The sequence below is a fragment of the Gossypium hirsutum genome, chromosome A03 (genome assembly GCF_007990345.1).
Source record: "Gossypium hirsutum isolate 1008001.06 chromosome A03, Gossypium_hirsutum_v2.1, whole genome shotgun sequence".
NCBI classification, from domain to species: Eukaryota; Viridiplantae; Streptophyta; class Magnoliopsida; order Malvales; family Malvaceae; genus Gossypium; species Gossypium hirsutum.
Genome location: NC_053426.1, coordinates 6,319,086 through 6,346,652, shown reverse-complemented (window position 1 = coordinate 6,346,652; position 27,567 = coordinate 6,319,086). Strand labels below are relative to the sequence as shown.

The 27,567-nt window shown below is 36.7% G+C and overlaps 1 pseudogene; it reads right to left on the bottom strand.

The window, feature by feature from the left end:
• On the bottom strand, positions 1 to 26,021 carry LOC107887980 (CASP-like protein 5A2; annotated as a pseudogene).
• Positions 26,022 to 27,567: the final 1,546 nt, after the last annotated feature.

Here is a 27,567-nt window from a genome sequence, read left to right as displayed (position 1 = left end):
CTATCGAGATACAAGTAACCAAAAGTTCAAGAGAAACAAAGGTAATGCAGTAAACCAGCAAACGAAGGCCATTACAGTGGAGATTTTGAACTGAGTGCAATGGTTTTGGGCACAATTATCAAGATTGTTGTCGATGAGAACGGTAATGCCGGTAGAAGCACAAGCTGCAGCAAATGTAAGAGTGGATGTGATCTGCAAAGTAGAAGAACATAATGTCAATGTTGAGGTTTTTTTGCACAGGAAGAAAAACAGAACCAAGTAATCCGGATGAAGTATGAAGCTCTGTCTGGAAATAGAGCAACAAAGTAATAAACCTGAATAAAGTATGAAAGAAGCTTGAGCTTCAAAGACTTGAGACTTGAAAAGAGAAAACGACCACAAAATAGAATCAAAATAAAAATTTGAAGAAGAAATGAAATTCTTTTACTTTCCATTTCATCCAGCAAAAGTATATATATTGATACAATAAAATATGATAGTTACCTAATGTCTAACTGCTACCACTAATACATGACTTAAGTTAAGCTAAAATTACACACAAAAAGAAGTTGATATACTAGCTATTACATTACATTCAAATCTTCAATAGATCCCACTAACTTTAAATCACATTACAAAGTAACTAAGAAAGTTACAAATGAACAAAATAAACAGGATGCTGTTGCTCCACTGGTTCAGCTTCAATGCTGATCTGATGTTGCATTGCAGGCCAAAGTTTAACACTCCTCTTTGGGCTGTATGCAACAAACACCAATCTTTCTTCTTAAAGCATCAAAACGTGTAGCACCGAGAGACTTAGTTAAAATATCAGCAAACTGGTTTTCTGAGCTACAATGAACCAGATTTACTTCCCCTAATTGTTCAGCCTCTCGAACAAAATGAAATTTGATCTTAAAATGTTTTGTTTTACCATGAAAAACTGCATTCTTAGCTATGGCAACTGCTGACTGATTATCAACCCTAATCTCAGTAGCTTGAATCTGCTCTTCATTCAAATCACACAGCAACTTTCTCAGCCAAATGACTTGATTAACAGCTGCAGCAGCTGTATTGTACTCTGCTTCAGTTGTAGATTGAGCAACAGTTTGTTTCTTTGAGCTCCAACAGAAAACCCCTGAGCCAAGAGTAAAAAAGTATCCAAATGTGCTTTTCATGTCATCAATGGACCCTACCCAATCACTATCTGAATACCCTATTAATTTGAGCTCTTTTGCCTTCTCAAAATTCACTCCATAATTCAAAGTTCCCTTCACATATCTGAGAACTCTCCTTGCTACTTTAAAATACACAACATCACAACAATGCATAAATTTGGACAACAAACTAACAACATACATAATATCAGGCCTAGTAGCTGTTAAGTAAAGCAAACAACCAACCAATCTTTGATATTCCTTCTTATTAACCCTTTCTTGATTCCCATTACTGGTCAATTTCTCCCCTTGAGCCACTGGTGTGCTGACTGTTTTGCAATTTTCCATACAAAATCTGTTAAAAATCTTCAAAGCAAAGGCATGTTGGCTAATGAAAATGCCTTGATCAGATTGATTCACTTCCATTCCAAGGAAGTATGTCATAACTCTCAAATCTGTCATTTCAAAAACTTCTTGCATTTGCACTTTGAACTCATTGATCAGCTCTCTCTTGCTTCCAGTTACAAGTAAGTCATCCGCATAAAGTGAGACAATCAGAAGAGTTTCATTTTTTGACTTCTTCACATAAAGTGTAGGTTCACTATCACTTTTCTCAAAACTGAGCCTAGACTGGTATGCATCAACCCTGTCATACCATGCCCTTGGTGCTTGCTTCAGACCATACAGGGCCTTTTTTAGCTTGTAGACTTTGTCCTCTTCACCATAAACCTTGAACCCTTCTGGTTGTTCAATAAAAATTTCTTCCTTGAAGAAGCCATTTAAGAATGCTGACTTGACATCAAACTGGTGAATTCTCTATTGTTTCTGTACAGCCAAGGCAAACATAAGCTTAATTGTGTCTAACCTCGCTACTAGAGAAAATGTCTCCATGAAATCAATGCCATATTGCTGACTATAGCCTTTCACCATAAGCCTTGCCTTGTGCTTGTTCAATAAGCCATCAGCATTGTACTTGGCTCTAAACACCCACTTGACACCTATGACTTTCTTCTGATCTGGTCTGTCAAACAATTCCCAAGTGTCATTCTTATGGATTATATCTAATTCAGCTTCCATAGCCTTCTTCCAACTCTTGTTCTTGACAGATTCCTCAAAGTTTGAAGGCTCAACTATTGTAACATCACAACTTTGGTAGATGTCAGCAATAGTTTTGGTGCCTCTCACAGGTTCTTCATCAAAGTCTTCATCAGTTGGCCCTTCTTCAACTGGTTCCAAACTGCTGCCTATTTGATCTTTTTCATCCAAAATTGCATCTGCATCACTCCAACTTCAGACTTTTTCTTCATCAAACCTCACATCCCTACTCACCAAAATCTTCTTTGTTGAGGGATCAAATACTCTGTAGCCCTTATTGATGCTACTGTAACCAACAAAGATTCTAAGAACAGATCTTTTGTCAAGTTTGGCTCTCTTCTCAACTGGAATGAGAGTATAGCAGATACAACTAAACACCTTAAGGTATGACACAGTTGCTTTGAGATCATGCCATGTAACAGCCCGATTTAGGGCCAAAATGGAATAGTGGTTTTGAAACCACGAATTCGAGGTTGAAAATTTTATGATTGGATGTTTAATTTGATGTTTAGGACTAAATTAAAATAGGTGGAAAATATGTGTTCTAGTTCATAAGTACTTGATTGAAATAGGGGTTTTAAGTAGAGGTCCTTAAATGGCAATTAGACCATTATACTTGATATGGACAAAAATGGGCATGAATAGGACAAAATTTTAAAGAAAGACCTTAAGGGTATTTTTGTCATTTGGTAATTAAAAGAAATAAATTGGAAAAATAAGCCAAAATTTTGTCCATCCATCTTCTTCCTTGGCCGAAACTTGTATGTTCACCATAGCTAGGGTTTTTTCCAAGATTTCAAGCTCAATAGTAAGTGCATTCAAGCCTCGTTTTTAATGTTCTTTACATTTTTGAAATCCTCGTAGCTCGGTCTACCTATTTCTACCATTATTTCGAGTTAGGGTTTATGTTTAAAAATTTACCCATGAATGATATGCATGTATTTTGATGTTTTATGGTAGAATATGAATGTTTGAAGTTAGGAGAACGATCTTTTCTAAGCGATTGTTAGCGAAAACGAGCAAAACGGCATAATCGGTAAAAATACCTAATGTTCATAAGTACATGTTAGAGTGAGAATTTGATGTTTCCATAGAAGAGAAAAATGTTCAACATGTCATAAAACATAAGAATAAGGTCTGAAATTAAATTTTTGAGCCTAGGGACAAAATCATAATTTTGTAAAAGTTAGGGGGCAAAAACATAATTTTTCCATAATATTATTTTTGGATTGAAATAGATAGTATGAGTGTTAAATGAGCTAAATGTTTTGTTATAGATCAAGAAAGGCATGGAATCAACCTCAAACGGGGGAAGGAAAAGATTTTGGACTAAATTGTAAAATTTCTATATTTTGCACCGAGGTAAGTTTGTATGTAAATAATACATTATCTTTATTTATGTTTTTATATTTCAGCATATTTTATATATTTTAGCTAATTTTGAATCATAATCGACTATTGGAAGAATGAAAATAAGTCTTAGAAAGTGAAATACTTCCTGGTTGAACCTTCGGAATCGAAAGATACAGATGATACGTAGCTAAGTAACATGTATGGTGCTAAGTGCATGTCATGTGTAAAAGAGAGCTACGATATACTATGTGGTAGCTAGGTCACATGGGTGATACGGGATGTATACCATGTAGACAAGAGAGCTACGGGATAAATGTAGCTAGGTCGCATGTGTGGTTCCAAGTGAAGGACACCATGTAGACAAGAGAGCTACGAGATAAAGTGGCTAGGTCACATGGGTGGTACTAAGTATTCATGTTCACCATGTGTACAAGAGAGCCGAACTATGTGATGGGTGGAACTACGTGCTGAAACCACCAAGCATCGGGGACTTGATCTGAAGTGTTCAACGGGAAAATTGACTAAATGAAATTATGTATGACCTTGTAATGATAAGTGTAAGTATATACATGTGTAACGTATGAGTAATAAGCTCGATATGTGATTGGAAGTTGGAAAAATTGTTGAGGATAATCTGATAAGAAGTTGTCTGTTGAGTTTACTGAGTTTGCAATTAAAGTGTCGAACCCTTTAGGCCAATATGTGCTAGTTGATAAGGTTTGCAAGAATTGCCCATTAATGATTCAAGGTCACTGTTTTTCGGTTAATCTGATGCTGTTACCATTTGATGAGTTTGACGTTATCTTGGGAATGGACTGGTTGACATTGTATGATGCCAAGGTAAATTGTAAACAGAAAACACTAGAGTTGAAATGTGAAAATGGTGGAATTTTGTGGGTTGAAACAGATGAATCAAATAAATTACCTATGGTGATTTCGCACATGTCTGCACAGAAATACATGAGGAAAGGGTGTGAAGCTTATCTTGCCTACGTAATGAATACTGAGATGTCTGAATTGAAGCTTGAATCAGTGCCGATAGTCTGTGAATTTCCAGATGTATTTCCAAAGGAGTTGCCTAGGTTGCCTCCGAACAGAGAGATAGAGTTTGCCATTTATTTTTTGCCGGGGACTGCACCAATCTCGATTGCTCTATATAGAATGGCTCTGACTGGATTAAAAGAATTGAAGACTCAGTTGCAAGAGTTAACAGACAAGGGATTTGTGAGACCGAGTTTCTCTCCTTGAGGTGCTCCTGTATTGTTCGTAAAGAAGAAAGATGGCTCAATGAGGCTTTGCATTGATTACCATCAGCTCAATAAGGTGACTATAAAGAACAAGTACCCGTTACCAAGGATTGGCGATTTATTCGATCAGTTGAAGGGGGCAACAGTGTTTTTAAAGATCGATTTGAGGTCCGGTTACTACCAGTTGAGAGTTAAGGAGTCAGATGTGTCGAAAACCGCATTTATGACAAGGTATGGACATTATGAGTTCCTTGTGATGCCATGCGGCTTAACAAATGCTCCAGCTATATTCATGGACTTGATGAACCGAATCTTTCGACCATATTTGGATAAGTTTGTGGTAGTGTTCATAGATGACATCCTAATCTATTCTCGGGATGAGTCTGAGCACGCTGAACACTTGAGAACCATATTGCAGATCTTGAGAGAAAAGAAATTGGTTGCTAAGTTTATCAAATGTGAGTTTTGGCTTCGTGAAGTCGGATTTTTGGGACATATAGTCTCAGGTGATGGTATTCGGGTGGATCCGAACAAAATTTTCGCGATCGTTGAATGAAAACCGCCAAAGAATGTATCCGAGGTTAGAAGCTTTTTAGGCTTGGCCGGGTATTATAGACGTTTTGTCGAGGGATTTTCGATGATTGCCTCTCCTATGACTAAGTTGCTGCAAAAGAATGTTAAGTTTGAATGGACTGATAAATGTCAGCAGAGTTTTGAAAAGCTGAAAGCACGATTGACTGAAGCACCGATTTTAGTACAGCCCGAGCCAGGGAAGGAGTTCGTAGTTTATAGTGATGCATCATTGACAGGCCTTGGATGTGTGCTAATGCAAGAGGGTAAAGTGGTAGCTTATGCCTCGAGACAGTTAAAACCGCATGAGAAAAACTATCCTACACATGATTTGGAATTGGCCGCTATTGTCTTTGCCTTGAAAATCTGGCGTCATTATTTGTATGGTGAAAAATGCCGAATTTTTACTGATCACAAAAGTTTGAAGTATTTGATGAATCAAAAGGATTTGAATCTGCGACCGCGGAGATGGCTTGAATTATTGAAAGATTATGAGCTAGTGATTGATTATCATCCAGGGAAAGCGAATGTAGTTGCTGACGCCTTGAGCAGGAAATCTCTTTTTACTTTGAGAGCCATGAATACGAGGTTAGCATTGTCTGATGATGGGTCAATCTTGGAAGAGATGAGGGCTAAACCGTTATTTCTCCATCTAATTTGTGATGCTCAAAAGAACGATAGTGAGTTGCGAACCAAGAGAACTCGATGTGAATCGGGTTACGACTCAGATTTTCAAGTTGGACCAGATGACTGTTTGATGTTTCGAGACAGGATATGTGTACCAAAAATGATGAATTGATTCAGAAAATATTACATGAGGCGCATAGTGGTTGTTTGTGTCAGTTCACCCTGGTAGCACAAAAATGTATAATGATTTAAAGAAGTTATATTGGTGGCCAGGCATGAAAAGGGACTTTTCTGAATTTGTAACCAAGTGTTTGATCTGTCAACAAGTAAAAGCTGAGCATCAAGTGCCTTCAGGATTACTCCAACCGGTGATGGTACCTAAGTGGAAATGGGATAGGATTACCATGGATTTTGTAACCGGTTTGCCTTGACTCCTAAAAAGAAAGATGCTATCTGGGTAGTGGCTGATAGGTTAACAAATTCGGCTCACTTTATACCGGTACGTTCCGATTACTCACTTGATAAATTAGCTGAATTATATATTACTGAAATTGTGAGGTTGCACGGGGTACCTATGTTTATAATATCTGATAGAGATCCGAGGTTTACCTCGAGATTCTGGAAAAAGTTGCAAGAAGCTTTGGGTACAAAATTGAACTTTAGTACCGCGTTTCATCCACAAACAGATGGTCAGTCAGAAAGAGTAATCCAGGTACTCGAAGATATGCTTAGATACTGTGTTTTAGAATTTGAAGGCAGTTGGGAGAAATATCTACTTTTGGTTGAATTTGCGTACAATAACAGTTTTCAGTCGAGTATACAGATGGCACCATACGAAGCCTTGTATGGTCGCAAGTGTCAGACTCCTTTATATTGGACCAAACTTAGTGAGAAACAGATTCACGGAGTTGATTTAGTTAAAGAAACAGAAGAGAAAGTAAAAGTAATTCGTGATTGCTTGAAAGCTGCTTCAGATCGACAAAAGTCATATGCAACTTTAAAAAGAAAAGTGATTGAATTTCAAATGGGTGATAAAGTGTTCTTGAAGGTGTCACCATGGAAGAAGATTCTGAGATTTGGCCGAAAAGGCAAGTTGAGCCCGCGTTTTATTGGGCCATACGAGATTATTGAAAGGATTGGACTAGTGGCATATCGGTTGGCTTTACCGGCAGAGTTAGAAAGAATTCATAATGTTATCGTTCTGATCCTTCACATGTGATTTCTCCAACAGAAATTAAGATTCGATCGACTTGACCTATGATGAGGAACCGATTAAGATTTTGGCTCAAGAAGTGAAACAGTTGAGAAAGAAAAGCGTAACTTTAGTGAAAGTGTTATGGCAAAGACATGGAGTAGAAGAAGCTACATGGGAACCGGAGGAAGCCATGAGAAAACAATATCCAAACCTCTTTACCGGTAAGATTTTCAGGGACAAAAATCCCTAAAGGGGGGAGAGTTGTAACAACCCAATTTAGGGCCAAAATGAAACAATGGTTTCGAAACCACGAATCTGAGGTTGAAAATTTTATGATTGGGTGTTTAATTTGATGTTTAGGACTAAATTGAAATAGGTGGAAAATGTGTGTTCTAGTTCATAAAGTACTTGATTGAAATGGGGGTTTTAAGTAAAGGTCTTTAAATGGGAATTAGACCATTATACTTTATATGGACAAAAATGGGCATGAACAGGACAAAATTTTAAAGAAAGGCCTTAAGGGTATTTTTGTGATTTGGTAATTAAAAGAAATAAAATAGGAAAAATAAGCCAAAATTTTGTCCATCCATCTTCTTCCTTGGCCGAAACTTGTATGTTCACCATAGCTAGGGTTTTTTTCCAATCTTTCAAGCTCAATAGTAAGTGCATTCAATCCCCGTTTTTAATGTTCTTTACATTTTTAAAATTCTCGTAGCTCGGTCTACCTATTTCTACCATTATTTCGAGTTAGGGTTTATATTTAAAAATTTACCCATGAATTATATACATGTATTTTGATGTTTTATGGTAGAATATGAATGTTTGAAGTTAGGAGAACGATCTTTTCTAAGCTATTTTTAGCGAAAACGAGCAAAACGGCATAATCGGTAAAAATACCTAATGTTCATAAGTACATGTTAGAGTGAGAATTTGATGTTTCCATAGAAGAGAAAAATGTTCAGCATGTCATAAAACATAAGAATAAGGTCTGAAATTAAATTTCCGAGCCTAGGGACAAAATCATAATTTTGTAAAAGTTAGGGGCAAAAATGAAATTTTTCCATAATATGATTTTTGGATTGAAATAGATAGTATGAGTGTTAAATGAGCTAAATTTTTTGTTATAGATCAAGAAAGGCGTGGAATCGACCTCGAACGGGGGAAGGAAAAGATTTTGGACTAAATTGCAAAATTTCTATATTTTGCACCGAGGTAAGTTTGTATGTAAATAATACATTGTAAGTTTGTATGTAAATAATACATTATCTTTATTTACATTTTTATATTTCAGCATATTTTATATATTGTAGCTGATTTTGAATCATAATTGACTATTGGAAGAATGGAAATAAGTCTTAGAAAGTGAAATACTTCCTGGTTAAACCTTTGGAATCGAAAGATACAGATGATACGTAGCTAGGTCACATGTATGGTGCTAAGTGCACGTCATCTATACAAGAGAGCTACGAGATACTATGTGGTAGCTAGGTCACATGGGTGATACGGGATGTATACCGTGTAGACAAGAGAGCTACGAGATAAATGTAGCTAGGTCGCATGTGTGGTTCCAAGTGAAGGACACCATGTAGACAAGAGAGCTACAAGATAAAGTGGCTAGGTCACATGAGTGGTACTAAGTATTCATGTTCACCATGTGTACAAGAGATCCGAACTATGTGATGGGTGGAACTACGTACTAAAACCACCAAGCATAGGGGACTCGATCTGAAGTGTTCAACGGGAAAATCGACTAAATGAAATTATGTATGACCTTGTAATGATAAGTGTAAGTATATACATGTGTAACGTATGAGTAATAAGCTCGATATGTGATTGGAAGTTGGAAAAATTGTTGAGGATAGGCAATGAATGCAACTAAAGTGTGAAAGATCAAAATTGATAATAAAACTGTTTGGACAGTCGCAGTGACATGAATTTGAAAAATCACAAAAAATAGTAGGAATTTAATTAGAGGCTGAATAAGATATGAAATTAAATCTTAATGAGTCCATTTTCATGTAAAAAAAAGTAGAGCAAGTAAAGGAATCCTATATTTTGAGATATTTATATTTTTTTTAGACTTGTTTAGAATGACTATGTGATCCCCTGTTCTGACTTTGAAAAATCATTAAAAAATAATTAAGAAATATAGTTTATATTCTTAGATTCCTTATTGAGTCTAGTTTTAAATGAAAAAAATTTCATGGCTATTTGACTTTTTTACAGGGAGAAAATAAATTCGTAGTGAACAGAGGTCAGACCAGTCGAGCTGTATAACAGGGGAAACTTTAACTAATAAACTGTACTAATTGGCTGGACCAAAAATTCTAGAAAAAACATTAGTAAGAATTTATATGAGTGTAGTTTCAAGAAAATTTTACGGATTTGAATTTCGAGTTTCGTAAATCGAGTTATGATTTATTCAGTGAACATGATGCAGAAGGGACAGCTTGATCAAATTGGAGTAAATAGTGAAATTAAAAATAGATATAATTGGGTTGTTTTGTAAACATATTAGATTCCTTATTTATTATTTATATACTTACTTACTAAGCTATAAGCTTACTTTCTTTTCTCTCTTTTGTCTTATAGTGTCGTCCAGCTAGCACAGGAGTTAGAGATCGTTGAAGATCGGCCCACACTATCAATACTTTTGGTATTTGAACTAAACATTTTGAATTATGGCATGTATAGTAAGCTTAGTTATTTTGTTACGTGTCATAATTGCCTAGGTTTAAAATATTGGTTACAGTATTTGACCGATTATTTTGTACAAAGCCATTGAAGTTGGCTAATATTGTTAAAGGCATATGTTATAATGATTCATGATCTAATTGGATGCCATATTTCTGTCTCGGTTTTATTTAATGGTATGTGTTATGTTCTGGTAATACCTCGTACCCTATTTCGGTGTTGAACGAGGGTAAGGGGTGTTATATTCCAAACTTCAAAAGAAGTCTTTTCCTTCACAGCAACAGTAGGAAGCCTGTTGAGCAGATACACTGAGGTATTGACAGCCTCAGCCCAAAATTTGCTTGGCAGCTTACTTTCAAACAATAAGCATCTAGCCATATTAAGCACTGTTCGATTCTTCCTCTCACATACTCCATTTTGCTGAGGAGTATAAACTGTTGTTAGCTGATGATGAATTCCAGGTTGCTCGCACAACTTCTTAAACTTCTCAGAAAAATACTCGGCACCATTATCTGATCTTAAACCTTTAATCTTGTAACCTGATTGATTCTCAACTAAGGCTTTAAATTTGCTGAATACCTCAGATACTTCTAACTTCTGCTTCAAAAAATTAACCCCGCAAAATCTACTGAAATCATCAATAAACAGCACAAAATACTTGTTGTCAGTCAATAAGGAAGACTTCTGATAAACACACTAGTTTACATAATTCTTGTGTTTAATTTGGTTTATTTCTGAATTAATCCTTGCTTACTTGGTGTTTTTTATTATTTAATCTTGTCAGGGATGCAATTGGTCAAAAATGAGCAAAAATGGGCCAAATTGAAAGACACATCGTTAAGTTGGGGTCAAATTATAAAGATGGGAAGGCCAAGGATTTAACATCAATTTTGACTTTGTAAAAATCTAAAAATAGAAGATATTATTTTGTTTTATTTAGTTTTATTATTTATTATTTATTTTTATTTTATTAATTTAGAATAGGCTATTTTTGGTAACCCTATGTATAAAAATAGGGGCTTTTAGTTTCCTAGAAAAATCATCATTTAATTTGTATTCCTTCTTCTACTTGGAATAGAATTACTTTCTCTCTTGTATTTCCTTTTTCAATTTGGAGTTGGAATATCATTTCTTTTCTCTTCAATTTGACGTTGCATTTTGTAGCTTTGTCTCCAATTTTTGTTTCTTTTCCACAATTAGGTCAATTGCTCTCCAAGTCCCTTTCATTTCCAAAATTCCATCATCCTTCACACAAAGCCAAATCACAATCCACAACCTTCAAGCATGATTAAATTTATGCCACACTAAACCCCTTTCAGCTTTAAGTCGGTGTTAACCCTGTCAAAAACCCGTGAGTTACGAACCCGAGCTGTTTAACTCCCAATTTTTGATATTTATTGTTTGTCCGGATTAAGAGTATGACTTCGTCAACTCACAAAGTCAAGTCAATACCAAGTCAAAAAGGATGCCGTTTGAGTTAGTGTGGCTAGACGTACAGTTGGAATTCCGAAAGGATCGATTGTCTAATTGGTTTTCCGTGAACACATTGGCGTGCCAAGTAAGGATTGCTGTTTGGTTCCGTCAAGGGAGGTAGTAACCGGATTTAAATGTCCCAACGTTTGAGGGCATTGGTTCGAGCTATGCTCTTCTAGAATGCAAAGCTACCGGAGTTCTAAATCACGAATATTTCGTAGGTTGTTCGATCGGTAAGGGTTAGTTATAGGACGTTCCATAACTAATTTACATAAGGAAGAGTTGGTGTCTGAGGCATCTTTGGTAGCTTTAACTAGCTTATTGAAAAAGAGGAGTTTACCTAATTTCGAGGATCAGGTCAAAGACGAAAAAACTCGTGCTTAAGGCTGAGCAAAGTTTAATTGATTTTCTTCTAATTACTTCGTTGTTTTTTTATTTCATCTTTTACTTTTACATTTTTTTGTGTTTATTTCAGGTTTCATATTTTATCCCCCCCAAACATTGCGGGCACAACAACTGCCCAGACATAAATCTGGTCAAGAGAAACAATTTTCAGTAAACCCAGTCTCTGTGGGATCGACCTTACTCCCTATACTGCTTTAATTTGCAAATTAGGTGTAGGTTTATATTGGTGGAATTGAAAACCATCAGTTTTGGCGCCGTTGCCGGGGACTGGCAACACTTACAATTGTTTAAATCATCTTCATGACCAGATCTTCATCAGGAGATCTTGAATACGACCCAGAGATTGAGAAATCAGCTCGAGCACAACGAAAAGAGACAGAAGCTCTTAAACGTGCAAGTAAAGTAGGAGTTGAGCTAGGACAAGGGATCCTAGAATCCGACGTTGAAAAGTTTAGCGAAGTAATTCGTGCAGAGGCAATTCGACGTGGGAAACGAGTCGAAGAGGTTGAACTTGAGACCGAACCACTCTTTGAAACAAGAGGTAACCTCAGTGAACCAGAAAGGATGGCAAACCGAACCATTCGTCAACTAGTCACTGCTCCCAACGAGTAAACACCGTTATGCATCAACTATCCAACCGGAGGAACCCCTTTTGAATTGAAGTCGGGCTTGATTCACCTTTTGCCCACTTTTCGAGGCTTGAAGAACGAAAGTCCACATACTCACTTGAGAGAATTCCACATGGTCTGCTCAAGCATGAAACCCCAGGGAGTACCTGAAGATGAAATCAAACTTCCGGCCTTTCCTTTTTCTTTAGTTGATACAGTAAAAGAATGGTTATTTTACTTGCCCCCCGGTTCTATCACAACATGGGATGACTTATCTCATGTATTTCTTGACAAATTCTTCCCGGCGTTATGAGCAGCTGAGCTTAGGACGGACATAGTGGGAATTCGCCAAGTGGAAAGTGAATCACTCTACGACTATTGGGAGCGGTACAAAAAACTGTGTGCAAGTTGTCCCCAATATGGGTTGACCGAACAATCATTTCTTCAATATTTCTACGAGGGTTTGCTCTTTATGGAAATGAATATGATTGACACTGCTAGTGGAGGAGCGCTTGTCAATATGACCCCTCAAAAGGTAAGAGAACTAATATCCACCATGGCGGCAAATTCTCAACAGTATCGGCCGAATTTGGAACCGACAAGACGGGTTAATGGGGTAAACATTTCATCTTTAGAAGATAAATTGGATAAGCTTACGAATGTTGTTCAATCTTTGCTTATAGAAAAGAAGAGTTTAACCCAACTATGTGGAATTTGTACTACGTCTGAACACCCAACGGATTTGTGTCCAATTCTTAATGACAATTCAATGGCACATGTTGATGCTGTCGGAGGTTTTTCGAGACCTCCGCAAAGACGCTATGATCCTTTCTAACACCTACAATCCCGGGTGGAAGGATCATTCAAACCTGAATTATGGAGCTAATCCCCGATATAATCCATCATACCAACCGAGACCTCTGCAACCACCACAACAACAACACAAGCCGAGCACATCTCTAGAAGCTGTTGTGGAAAGACTTGCCGCCGATGTTGCAAAATATCAACAGAGGACAGACGCATCAATACAAGAGTTAACTAATCAAGTTAGTAAACTCTCGATGGTAGTTAATCGCTTGGAGTCTTAAGGAAAATTACCTTCCCAGACAGAGTCGAACCCTCAGCAGAATACCAGTGCAATAACTCTTTGTAGCAGAAAGGTTCTGGAAACAGTTCCAGTCAAAAGTCATGGGCAAGACAAGAAACGAGAAAAGCAGATCTCTGATCCAGCAGCCAGGCCAGAATAAAAAATTCAAAGACCATTTGTGATGTCACCTCTTTTTTCAGGGAGGCTTGCAAGGGATAAGAAAAAGAAAGAGGAAAAAGAAATCCTCGAGACATTCAGGAAGGTAGAGGTGAATATCCATTTACTCGACGCTATCAAACAAATCCCCCACTATGCAAAATTCCTAAAGGAATTGTGTACTAGCAAGAGGAGGTTAATAGGTAACGAAAGAGTAAATATAGGAGAAAATGTCTCCGCAGTACTGTAAAAGAAAGTTCTGCCCAAATACAAGGACCAAGGTATGTTTGCTATTTCCTGTGAGATAGGTAATGTAGACATTAAGAAAGCCATGTGTGATTTAGGGGCTTCCATTAATGTTATGTCTCATTCTATTTACAAGCTGATTAATGCGGGTCCTTTAAAAGAGACAGGAGTAATAATCCAGTTGGCAGATAGGTCAGTCGTCTATCCCGAAGGGCTGCTTGAAGACGTCCTTGTTAAAGTTAACGAATTAGTTTTCCCTACAGATTTCTAAGTTATTAATATGGAAGATGATAATTCAACTAATTCGTCTGACATTTTTCTTGGAAGGCCATTCCTAAGTACCGCAAGCGCAAAAATAGATGTTCGAAGCGAGACGCTGACTATGGAGTTTGATAGCGAAATCGTGAAATTCAATGTCTACGAGGCCATGGGTCATCCTAACTCACTATTAAATATTTCTAGCATCGATATTTTAGATTGTTTAACTCAATCTTATTCCGAATATCATGACTTTGATGAGTTGGAAACTGTCCTTTACAGAAACATTGACATGGGTGTTTTACATCATCTCGAGGAATTAGCAATCATTGAAGATCCGTTACAAGAAATTGTCAATCACTTGGAAACACAACCTTTGTTGACAAACCGAGGTAACCAATTTGAACTATTACCTACCCAAACTAAAATGTTGCCTCCGGTTTTGCAGCCACCGACCTTAGAGCTTAAAGCATTACCAGACCACCTTAAGTACGTCTTTTTGGGAGAGAAAGACACCTTACTAGTGATAGTATCAAACAAGTTAACCAAAGACGAGGAGGAAAGTCTAGTTTGAGTTCTGAGAGATTATAAGGAAGCTATTGATTGGACGATAGCTGACATAAAAGGGCTAAGTCCATCCACTAGTATACACAAAATTTCCATCGAAGACAACACGAAACCAAAGAGAGATGCTCAAAGGCGCCTCAATCCACCCATGATGGAGGTAGTAAAGAAGGATGTCGTTTGGACTCTTTAATGCTCTGGCCACTTTTCAAAGATGCATGGTAAGCATATTCTCCGATTACGTTGAGAAAATCATCGAAGTCTTTGTGGATGACTTCAAGGTATACGGTAACTCTTTTAACGAATTTCTCAATAATCTTACTAAAATATTATAAAGATGCCTAGAATTTAATCTTGTTTTAAATTATGAAAAATGTTATTTCATGGTTGACAAAGGATTAATTTTGGGTCATATAGTTTCCTCGAAAGGAATCGAGGTCGATAAGGTAAAAACGGATATTATTAACTCGTTACCTTACCCCTCGTCAGTGAGGAAAGTTTGTTCGCTTCTTGGCTATGCAGGATTTTACAGGCGATTCATGAAAGATTTCTTGAAAATCGTGGGACCACTTTGCAGTCTGTTGCAAAAGGATAAAGAATTTGAATTTGACCAGACTTGTAAAGACGCATTTGATGTGTTGAAGCAGAAATTGGTCTCCGCTTCCATAGTGCAGCTACCAAATTGGAACTTTCAGTTCGAAATCATGTGTGATGCGAGTGACCAAAGTGTGGGAGCTGTTCTTGGACAAAGAATAAGGAAAGAGCCTCATGTTATCTACTATGCTTCGAAGACTTTGGATGTTGCCCAAAGCAATTACACAACCACCGAGAAAGAATTATTAGCTGTTTTGTTTGCTTTAGATAAATTTAGATCTTACCTATTGGGAACTAAGGTAATTATTTTTTCTGATCATGCAGCTTTGAAATATTTAATAGGGAAGAAGGAGGCAAAACCCCGACTGATCAGGTGGATTCTACTCCTACGAGAGTTCGATTTTCAAATCCGGGATAAAAAGGGATGCGAAAACCTAGTAGCTGACCATCTGAGTCAATTACCGATTCTAGTAGACGACACACCATTGAAGGACAACTTCCCAGATAAAAACCTGTTTTCAGCAAGTGCAATTCATCCTTGGTATGCAGACATAGTAAATTACCTCGTTACAGGTACTGTTCCTTCAGAATTACCAAGGTCTAAAAAAGATAAGATAAAAAATGATGCGCGATATTATATTTGGGACGATCCTTACCTTTGGAAACATTGCTCGGATCAGGTAATACGACGATGTGTAGCAGAAACAGAGGTACAATCTATCTTAACTTTTTGTCATTCTTATGCATGCGGAGGGCACTTTGGACCTAAATGCATCACACACAAAATTCTCAAATGTGGATTATTTTGGCCAAACATATTTCGTGATGCCTTTTTATTCTGCAAAACTTATGAGAAATGCCAAAGAGTTGGCAACCTTAGTCGTCGAAATGAGATTCCTTTTACTCCTATTCATATTTGTGAAATTTTCGATGTGTGGGGCATCGACTTTATGGGTCCCTTCGTTTTTTCTTTCGGTAATTTTTATATACTCTTAGCTGTTGATTATGTCTCTAAGTGGATAAAGGTGAAGGCCACTCGCAATGATAATGCTAAGACCGTAGTTGACTTTCTTAAAAGTTCTATTTTTTCCAAATATGGCACTCCACGAGCATTAATCAGTGATAAAGGAACTCATTTTTGCAATAAGCTCATAAGTGCACTTATGGAGAAATATGGAGTGACTCAACGAATTGCCACTGCTTACCATCCACAAACAAACGGACAAGGCGAAGTGTCAAATTGAGAGATCAAGTCTATTCTGGAAAAGACGGTTAAACCTAATAGGAAGGATTGGAGTTTGAAACTGAATGACGCACTTTGAACTTATAGGACAGCTTACAATGGACCAATAGGCATGTCACCTTACTGACTCGTTTTCGGTAAACCATGCCATCTTCCGGTCGAGTTAGAGTACAAGGCTTTTTGGGCAATTAAGCAGTGTAATATGGAAATGGAGTCTGCAGGAAAATCTCGAAAATTAGACATCCAGAAACTCGAGGAAATCAGAAACTATGCATATGAAAATGCTCGAGTTTATAAAGAAAAGACGAAGGCATTTCATGACAAGTTCATCACTAGGAAGTAGTTCTCAATAGGACAAAAAGTTCTCCTATACGACTCCACCTTAAAAATCTTCGCTAGTAAGCTTCGATCCAAATGGATAGGACCGTTTATTATTACTAATTTATTTTTGAATGGTGCAGTGGAAATTCAAAGTGAAGAGGCACGAAAGTGCTTTAAAGTGAATGGTCAACGACTAAAACCCTTTTTTGAGAATTTTGAAACACACACAGTTGAAGAGGTCATTCTCGATGAGCCAAAAGTTTGAATAACAAGTCGTCGAGCTAACGACGTTAAACAAAAGCACTTTTTGGGAGGCAACCCAAATTTCTTTTCATTTATTTAATTTTAAGTTTAAGTAAAATTAGGATGTAAATAAATAAATTAATTCCTATTTAACTCAGTCAATTTGATGTTTTCAGGTACTAGATTTTCTAAAAAGACGAGTACTGATGGAGGCGTGGGCACGACTTACTAATTTGGTGATAGTGAAAAAAAAACCCAACATCCACTAAAATTCCTACCCAAACCCATTTATCCAAATACCAAAATACCCAAAACCCAAGTCCAATTACCACTTCCCTTAAACCCAATTAAATCACCTACCCAAACAAACCAACCACACCCAACACCCACATAAACCCAATACCCATATGAACCCAAACCCAAAATTAACCCAAAACCACATAAAATACCAAAAACCCAATGCCACAATCCAACACTCAAACAAGCCCAAGAAAAAAAATGGGCTAAATGGCCAAGTGACCCAAAGAGAAAAAAAAAGAAAAACAAAGGGAAAAAGAAAAAGGAAATTACAACACCCAAAATCCATAAAATCCATTATTCCATCATCTTTATATTCTTCAAACTTCAAAAAAAACCCTAACCCAAGCACAAGCCATGTTATCGCCGCCGTCGCACTACCCATCGCCGGCCTAACATCGTTGCACCCACCCCACGCCACCGCCGTCGACGAGCCCCAACCCCAATCCCTCCAATTTCTTTCTCCTTTACATTTTTTCCCTTTTCCCCTACCTACAACCACCATTCGCCTGCCCTCTCTACCAAGCCATCGCCGAACCACGGTCGAATAAACACGAGTGCCCACGTTGGACCATCATCGCCGACCGAAACTCCCACAACCGTGCACCGCCACTCCTTTTCCCCCAACCCCCATTTTTCTTCATTTTTTTTCTCCTTTAAACCACACAAAATCGCCACCCACCACCTTGTCGACGCCAACACCAACGCACCGACCATCACAATTTAAAAACTCATCCGAAATCACCTCATTTACAGTCACCGCCGCCGACCACCGCCATCACCACCGGCATACGACCACCGCTGTGTCTGCCATCATCGCACCACTAGAACAAATTACTCGTGACATTCGCATGGAAACCATGGTTCGAACTTGGAACCAAACGACCGACAACTTTCTGATTTCACTCAATCAGAGTCGGCACTGATTCTCCGCTCCTCCTGTCGTCGATATAGACAATGATGAACCTCCTCCACCCCTCCTAGACGAACAGCCCCACCAATGAGAGCATGACGCCAGCAACGTTCAACTCCAATCGAACCAGAGCTTTCAGACAGCGGCTCTGATAGTCCCGAGAGGTCTACCCTTAACCCTCAGTCTAATTTACCTTTACTGACATATCATGCAGGTAACTCGAACGAGGCTTAGACATCTCGCGACCATGTCGAGGCTCCTTCGACCACAAATAGACGTGTCAGTCAACGCCGAACACGATCGTCCACCACTCGAAGTTGTCGACAACAGGCACGTGAACCAACGACACCGCCGGACAGCAGTACTGACACTGCTGAAAATTCAAGTCCACTACCCCCGCCCGACGCATATGTTCGACCAGCACGAAACAATCAGCGTAATAGAAGAGGTTGTGGCAACACAGTTCCCACCGAAGGACGATTGCGTGGGTTTTTAGATTTTTCAACCCCAGAACATCGCACACGATACGACGACATTCGACAACGTTCAATCCCGGTCTGTAAGCAAATCGATTTCACCACTCTTGATATGTTAGATATTCATGATGTTGTAATTAATTATTTTGATGCTATTGGTTGGAGCTTCTTTGCAAATATTTCTTGTCATGGATATTATGAGTTGATCTATGAGTTTTACACCACATTTAGCTTCAATATTAATGCATTACAGACAGTTGAAACACAAAGCATTGTCTGTTTTCATCTGCTTGGAAAGGACTTTCAAATGTCGATATCTAATTTTAATATTGCCATGGGTTTCGTTGACCCAAACAATATTCAATCTGATTCTTATCATACTGCTCTTTTAGACATTCCAAGCGGCTTTAATGCTCAAGATGCTTATCGTGTTTTAACCAATTCTAACCAACTTTATAATCTGAAAACCACGAAAGACTTATTGGTGTATGTACCGGCTTTAAGATATATTCACCGATTTTTGGCATTTAGTTTTTCGGGACGAAACGATTCATCCGCAGTTTTAACGAGAACTGAATTATTTTTCTTGTAGTGTATGCATTCTGGTTATAAAGTTAACTTAGGATATTGGTTTGCACGAAATTTTCATGTTGTTTTGCATTGTAATCGTCCACTAATACTTGGGTCGTATATTACGAACTTAGCCTCTACACTTTTTCCTTCTGAAAACGATTTCTCGTCCTTAACATGTGCATATCATATGGACAGCCTAGATGAATATTGTTTGGATTCTATGGGTTTGTTTGCCGGCACCCCTACTGCATGTTATTTTGTTCCTCTAGGTACACGGACTACACGTGGGAATATGGTTTTTCGCCAACACCCACATTTCGCTACTCGAGAAAAAGAGAAACAGACTCCAACTATCGAGGCCCATTTAAGCCGAACCGAAACTCGACTTGGAACGATGGAAACCCAAGTCTCCATAATCCTCGACATCCTACAGAATCGTTAGCCCTAACACCAACCACGTCATTAACATATATGGGGAGTACTCTTAATTTTTTCTTTTTTGGGGGCTGTTAACTTTTATTTCATATAATCTATGCTTGAGGACAATCATTGATTAAGTAGGGGGGATGGATGGTAAACATGCATGATTTTTGCTCTTTTACATATGTTAAATCTTACATTAAGTTCATTCGACAATTTATTTAAACATTGAGCCTTTAATCTCATACTCAGTTAATTTGGACAATTGGGCAAAGTTTGAATTAAAATATTCAAGTATATAGTTTAGTCAACATTTGTGTCTTAAAATTGATATATGTAGCTAGATTTTTTTTCATAAATTGATTGTTTGGAAAATTATATTTGCTTGTGCATTAACAAATAAGTGAATAAATTAAGGTTCAAGTTATGAGTGAAGTTTCAAAAATGTGACCGGATTGAGTAACCGGGGTAAGGTGCTTGGGTTGTCATCTTATCTCGCGTAAAAAGGTTTGAGTGACAAGTCGATAACTTATAAACATTCCGCTAACTGAGCTTTCAAAAAAAAAAGAAGAAGAAATAATATATAATAAATAAATAAATAAAATTTTAAGACGGTCTGAACTGAGTAACCGGGATAGGGTGCTTGGGTTGTCATCCTAATTCACGTAAAAAGGTTTGACCACGTCAATAATTCTATTTTTCTAATGCATAGTTAATTAAATAATGCCTTGCAATTTATTAGATTCAAACTCAATTTAGTGAAATTGTTTAGCCCACATGTTTCAATTCTATGACACTTGTAGTTCGAATTTTGTATCTTGAGCATTTATTTATTTTTTTCCTAAGTTGTTTACATTGATTATGTATCCGGAGAGGCTCGATTTTTAATGAATTGTAGAATAAATTTAATGTTTGAAAGAACAACATGCTTGAGGGCAAGCATGAGCCAAGTAGGGGGGAGTTGACAAACACACTAATTTACATAATTCTTGTGTTTAATTTGGTTTATTTCTAAATTAATCCCTGCTTAGTTGGTTTTTTTTATCATTTAATCTTTTCGGGGATGCAATTGGTCAAAAATGAGCAAAAGGGGGCCAAATTGAAAGACAAATCGTTAAGTTGGGGCCAAATCATAAAGATGGGAAGGCCAAGGATTTAACATCAATTTTGACTTTGTAAAAATCTAAAAATAGAAGATATTATTTTGTTTTATTTAGTTTTATTATTTATTTTTATTTTTATTTTATTAATTTAGAATAGGCTATTTTTAGTAACCCTATGTAGGTTAACTCCGTGCCAGCAGCCGCGGTAAGACGGAGGGGGGGGCAAGTGTTCTTCGGAATGACTAGGCATAAAGGGCACATAGGCGGTGAATCGGGTTGAAAGTGAAAGTCGCCAAAAACTGGCGGAATGCTCTCGAAACCAATTCACTTGAGTGAGACAGAGGAGAGTGGAATTTCGTGTGTCTTTTAAGAGAAGGGTGAAATCTCAAAATCTACGAAGGAACGCCAAGCCCAATTAGGAGCTCTCAACCATCGTGCTTCTAACCCATTCTTTATCCGTTGTGCCGCCCTACCCGGCAAAGGAGGGGCCCTAAAGAAAGGTCAACCTCTCAAAAACAAGAGGACTCTGAGCTCTCTATTTGAGTTAGCCCTGATCGCTCGCTTATCATACGTTCCACCCTTCGCGCAAGATAGCTAATCAAATTGCCCATCTCCGGTTGAATCTCTATTTAGGAAGAGCAGACCAAAAACCTCTCTCTTCGCTATAGCGGTCAGTGTGAATCAATGGCTCTTTCAGACAGTGGAAAAAGACCTTTCAATCTATGGTTACCGATCAAGCCTCTCTATCCTATCCGAGATAGCTAGTCATCGCCTTCAGTCGCAGCAGTGGCCCTTTCATTGCACTCTAGGGGCTTTTAGTTTCCTAGAAAAATCATCTTTTAATTTGTATTCCTTCTTCTACTTGGAATAGAAATACTTTCTCTCTTGTATTTCCTTTTTCAATTTGGAGTTGGAATATCATTTCTTTTCTCTTCAATTTGACATTGCATTTTGTAGCTTTGTCTCCAATTTTTGTTTCTTTTCCACAATTGGGTCAATTGCTCTCCAAGTCCCCTTTCCTTTCCAAAATTCCATCATCCTTCACACAAAGCCAAAACACAATCCACAACCTTCAAGCATGATTAAATTTTTGCCACACTAAACCCTTTCAGCTTTAAGCCAGTGTCTTGACCAAATGAATCCTCAACAACACAGGAGTTATTCTTGAAAACCAGTGAATAACCTTTCTCAATTAGCTAACCAACACTAAACAAGTTTTGGTCTATGTCAGGCACATAAAGTACATCAGGAATAACTTTGTTACCTGACTGTGTGATGATCACTGTATCTCTTTTGCTTCTAGCCTCAATAAGGTTGCCATTTCCAACTCTGACTTTGGAAGTAAACCTTCTGTCAAGATTCTTGAACAGCCTTTCATCTAAAGCCATATGGTGAGAACAACCACTGTCAACTAACCAGTTCTTACTAATTTTATTTGAGGTTACATAACAGGATGCAAAGAAAACATGCTCCTCCTGAGCTTGAAGGTCTTCAGCAGCCTTAGCTTGCACTTGTTGCTGACCTTGTACCTTCCTTTTGTTCTTGCACACCTTCTCAACATGACCAAATTGTTTACATCTCTAGCACTGAACATCTAGTCTATGCCAATAGTTCTTCAAATGTGTGATCTTTTTGCAGTGAATGCATGGTGGAAAGCTCTTTTTTTCAACATCCCTTTTTTATTTTTCCCTTTTGTCAAGCCATGGTTTCTTGCCTTTGTAGCTTGAACTTAAGCTTTCTTTGGCCTTTGCTTGGAAACCTCCTTCATGTGCTCTTCCTGCCTATTGGCCCTCCTTTGTTCAAGTGCATATAGGGAATTTACCAACTCAGACAATGAGATGGCTGATATATCCCTCGAATCCTCCAATTAAGAGATCTTTGACTCAAATTTTTCAGGAAGAGTTGTAATGACCTTTTCAACAACTCTGCTCTCACTAAAATCATTACCAATGAGCCTAATGTTGTTGACTATGGCCATTATCCTATCAGAGTATTGCTTGATGGTATCTGACTCTTTCATCTTCAAGTTCTCAAAGTCTCTCTTAAGGTTGATCAGTTGTTGCTGCCTTGTCTTGTCTGACCCCATAAACTCCTCATTTAGCTTCTCCCATGCTTGCTTTGGTGAGTCACAAGCCATTATCCTAGTAAAAATCACATCGGATACTCCATTTTGCAGGCAAGCCATAGCCTTATGCTTCTTGGCACAATCTTCACTATGTTGCCTTATCTGTGCAATGGTGGGATTAGCCATCAGTGGAGGTGGTTCAGTATCATTGTCTACAACATTCCACAACTCGTGTGCTTGGAGATATGTCTTCATCTTCACTACCCAAATGTAGTAGTTCTCTCCAGCAGACACAGGTGGTGGTGGTGGTGGTGTAAAACTCATCTTGCAGCAACAAAAACAACAACTTCAACTTCTTCCTCTTTAAGTTTTCTCCACAAAGAAAAACATCAACAACAGAGGCCCTCAAAAATGACAGGCTCTTGATACCATGTTGAGGTTTTTTTACACAGGAAGAAAAACAGAACCAAGTAATCTGGATGAAGTATGAAGCTCTATCTAGAAATAGGACAACAAAGTAATAAACCCGGATAAAGTATGAAAGAAGCTTGAACTTCAAAGACTTGAGACTTACAAAGAGAAAACGACTACAAAACAGAAGCAAAACAAAAATATGAAGAAGAAATGAAATTCTCTTACTTTTCATTTCATTCAGTAAAAGTATATATGTTGATACAATAAAATATGACAGTTACCTAATGTCTAACTGCTACCACTAATACATGACTTAAGTTAAGCTAAAATTACAAACAAAAGGAAGTTAATATACCAGCTATTACATCACATTCAAATCTTCAACAAATCCCACTAACTTTAAATCACATTACAAAGTAACTAAGAAAGTTACAAATGAACAAAATAAACAAGATGCTGTTGCTCCACTGGTTCAGCTTCAATGCTGATTTGATGTTGCATTGTAGGCCAAAGTTTAACAGTCAAGACAAAATAGACCGAAATCTCAGGTGCTCTGTATCGAACACGAGATCTTGACTAACACAAGTCTACAAGCCATGGGGAATGGTAAAGCGTTATTCATGATTTGTCTTTTCGATCGAGTTTAGTCCATGTAATTAGCTTGCACAGCATATCAAGAAACTATGCAGAGTTCAATCTGCTAACGGTAACTAGCAATTAGTCCCATATGTCCTCATGGAATTACTAAATGAGTAGGAACAATTTTTCAACGGTTAAACCAATACGGTAAAAGTGCTAGCAAAAGTTCAAAGTATTACTCCTGAGTTATTAATGACGATTATTAGTCTTCTACTAGTTGCAGACCAATACAAAAACACCAATGCCAAGCATCAGCATACATCAAAGCCAGTGGCAAGCCAATTGTTTTGCTAGGAAAATCAAATTGAACGCTGTTAAAAACAATTTCAGCTTTTTAAATGCCAAATTTGTTGGGGGGGAAAGAGAGTTCAAGAATATCATAATGAGTAATGATTAACTGAAATTTTCAAAGAGAAAAGCAATGGTATTGTGAAAAATGCATCATACGGTAGAACAAGCAGGATGTGCCAAATCCAACAGTTATGCATGTAGATATAGGATAAGTTTCTGAGAATGCCAAACATGCAAATTAAAGATTTTTATGAGATTCAACAAAAACAAATTGGATATCACATTATGTTCCAACATTTTAGCTTCACTTGTAACTGTGATAGTAAACATCTTACTCCATCACCTATAGTAAACAAAGTAACAACACGAGAATTCTGTAAGGAATGCCTCATTAAAAGGGCATAAATGTTAATAACAGCAAACGATAAGCTCCACAAATTCTGCAAGCCAGTTGCAGTAAGGTTGCTGATGTAACAAATAAAAAAGTTCCATGTTATGAGAGAATCACGATAACATCCAATGCAGAATACGAAAAAAAAAACTAGTTGCTTCACTTTGATAATCATATGTTAGAGTCCAGATGTTACAACTACTTTCAAAGCAAAATAGAGGTCTAAACAAAACTACATCTCCACGAAGAGCTACGAGGATGAAAACTTCTTTCACGCCCCTTTTTACGATCATCAAAATGCTGAGATAATGGAGAATTTTGTTTGATGAAAGACATCCTTCTATTGGCATTTTCCATTTTCTAAACACCCTATCTATCGAAAAAATTCACCAGAGAGCCCTAAATTATTCAACTTTGATGTGTTGTTAAAAGTGGGTTTTTAACATTTCATGCCGTAAGATTAACCTTCACTTCACCAAATAAACTAGCTGTTTACACTCTGAGTAAATACACTTGAACTATATTTAAATTAGCAAACCAATATAGATGCCATCAAAGATAAACCACAATGCTTAGATAGAACAAGGGGCTATGCGCTTAGCACCCTATATTACTCAGACTCGAGTGTGAGTATCTGACATGGATATGCTTAGATTTTTTAAGTTTTTTCCATAGATTTGAGAATAATGTCATATCTAAGTATCTGACATGGATATGCTTAGATTTTTCTAAGTTTTTTCCATAGATTTGAGAATAATGTCATATCTACACATCCATGTGCTAGACACAAGTATTTCAAGAAAAACAAAGAGTTCGAACACCATAGCATGTATAGCAACCAATCAAGTAGCCTTCCTACATTCAATTCTAGAAATTCTAAAATCATACTCCACAAGAAACACAAACAAGGTTCTGACATTCAACTTATAGCTAAATTTCCAGAGTTAGAGCTTGCAAATAAAATAAAATAAAAAGATGATATGAAAAGAATCAAATATTGATCCTTACTTCCTCATCATCAATTGCAAATCCAAACCTAACTTCAAGCAAAACAAAGAAATGATTTTGTACTCGAATCAAAAAGCATTTACCAAAAGGCAATGACTGAAGGGAAATCACTAGTGGTAGCCATAACACAAAGTCCCACGACTGCAAAAGCAAACTGACATATCAGCAACACAAGCCCGTCTAGTGTACCAGGCATTCCCTGAACATCCTTCATCCTCACTCTCGGCACCTCATTGTTGTTGCCTCCGCCGTTGCCGTTGGTGGTCGGCGAATCTTCCACTAGATGAACCGAGGTATGGCTCACTCATCTTCAATTCATGCTCACAAGCTCCCGAAAACTTATAAGATAAACCAAAATTCTCTTCCTATTTCCACCACAATCAAATGGAATTATACCCAAGACTACTATCACCTCAACCAACAGCTTTCTAGTTTATTTGTGGATTTCTTTATAGAATTAATGAATCTTTAATGTTCATTTTATAGTTCATAAACATTAATCTTTTTTTAAAATTTATGGTTACATCTTTTAGCATTATCTTCAAAGTTTGAATATCTATTCTATTCTTAAAAGGTGCTCGCCTAACCTTTGTTGATCTTCATATGGACTTTAAAGGCATTGGCAATGAACCTTTGTTAAGCTTAAATGTGACATTTTTAATATTCAAAGGTCTTATGTAAGACTTGATTCATCATTGGGTATTTGATTTTGACATTTCTTTTAATGTGATATTTGTATTTGGTAAATGAATTATAGATTTTATAGTCAAAGGTAATAGTGTTAATTTTTCAATATTTAATTTAGATTTTAGAGTTAATTAGATAGAAATTCATAATTAACTAATAATATCATAAACTAATCTTTATTGAATCAATACTAAAGCTCAAAAAGAAAAAAAAAATCACAAAATCACGAAAATTAAACAAATTCATAATTAACATTAAATTTATTTTATTAACAAAATCACGAAAATTCAAACTTAATAATATTAACAATTAACCTTCATCAAATCAACACTTAAGTTTGAATTGAGTATTCAAAGTTTAACATATTTACCTTTAATTATCAAAATATATAACTTTTACTAAATATAATACTACATTAGACAAAAAAAATACAATTATTGCATTAGAAAAATGTCAACTCGAGAATCGAATGATATATTAAGCTTATTTAAAATTAAAGTCCAATTACTAACACATATTAAAATTTAACAAAAATTAGGTGTTATTAAAAAAATAAAATCTAATCGATGACATATATTCAAATTTAACATAAATCAATTAAAAGGATTATTATCCACTGGTATTTAATTTTTTGAAATTAAAATCAGACAAATATAGAGATTAAATATGAAAATATTGAATAATACAGGGACTAAAGGTTGAAGTAGACCAAAACTAGTATGGCAATAAAAGGGAAAATTTTAAAAATAATAAAGTCTACTGTTTAATATATTTTCTTTTTCTTTTATTTGTTTGTGTTTGTTGAGTAGCAGACCGATCAACTTTTTGAGTTTTGGTTTGGGAATGAACTCGCCAATTTTGTAAAGAAAAGGGTCTGCTTGGTAAACGGTTTAACAGGAACCTCCAGTTCTCCGTTTTACTAACCTAACTTGGAAAACGATTGCTATAAAGAAAAGTATTTAAATAAATAAATAAATAATTTACCTTAGCGATAAATCTTATTCCTTCGTAAATTTATAATTTAATTTTTATATTATTATTTTTAAAAATGTATCTTTTTATTTTTTATATTTTAAAATTTAAGTCCAATTATTAATATATATATTTTAAGTTGGTCGATATAACATTTTGAAATAAAAGTAATGTTCACTTTGTAACAATATAACTAAAAAGTTAAT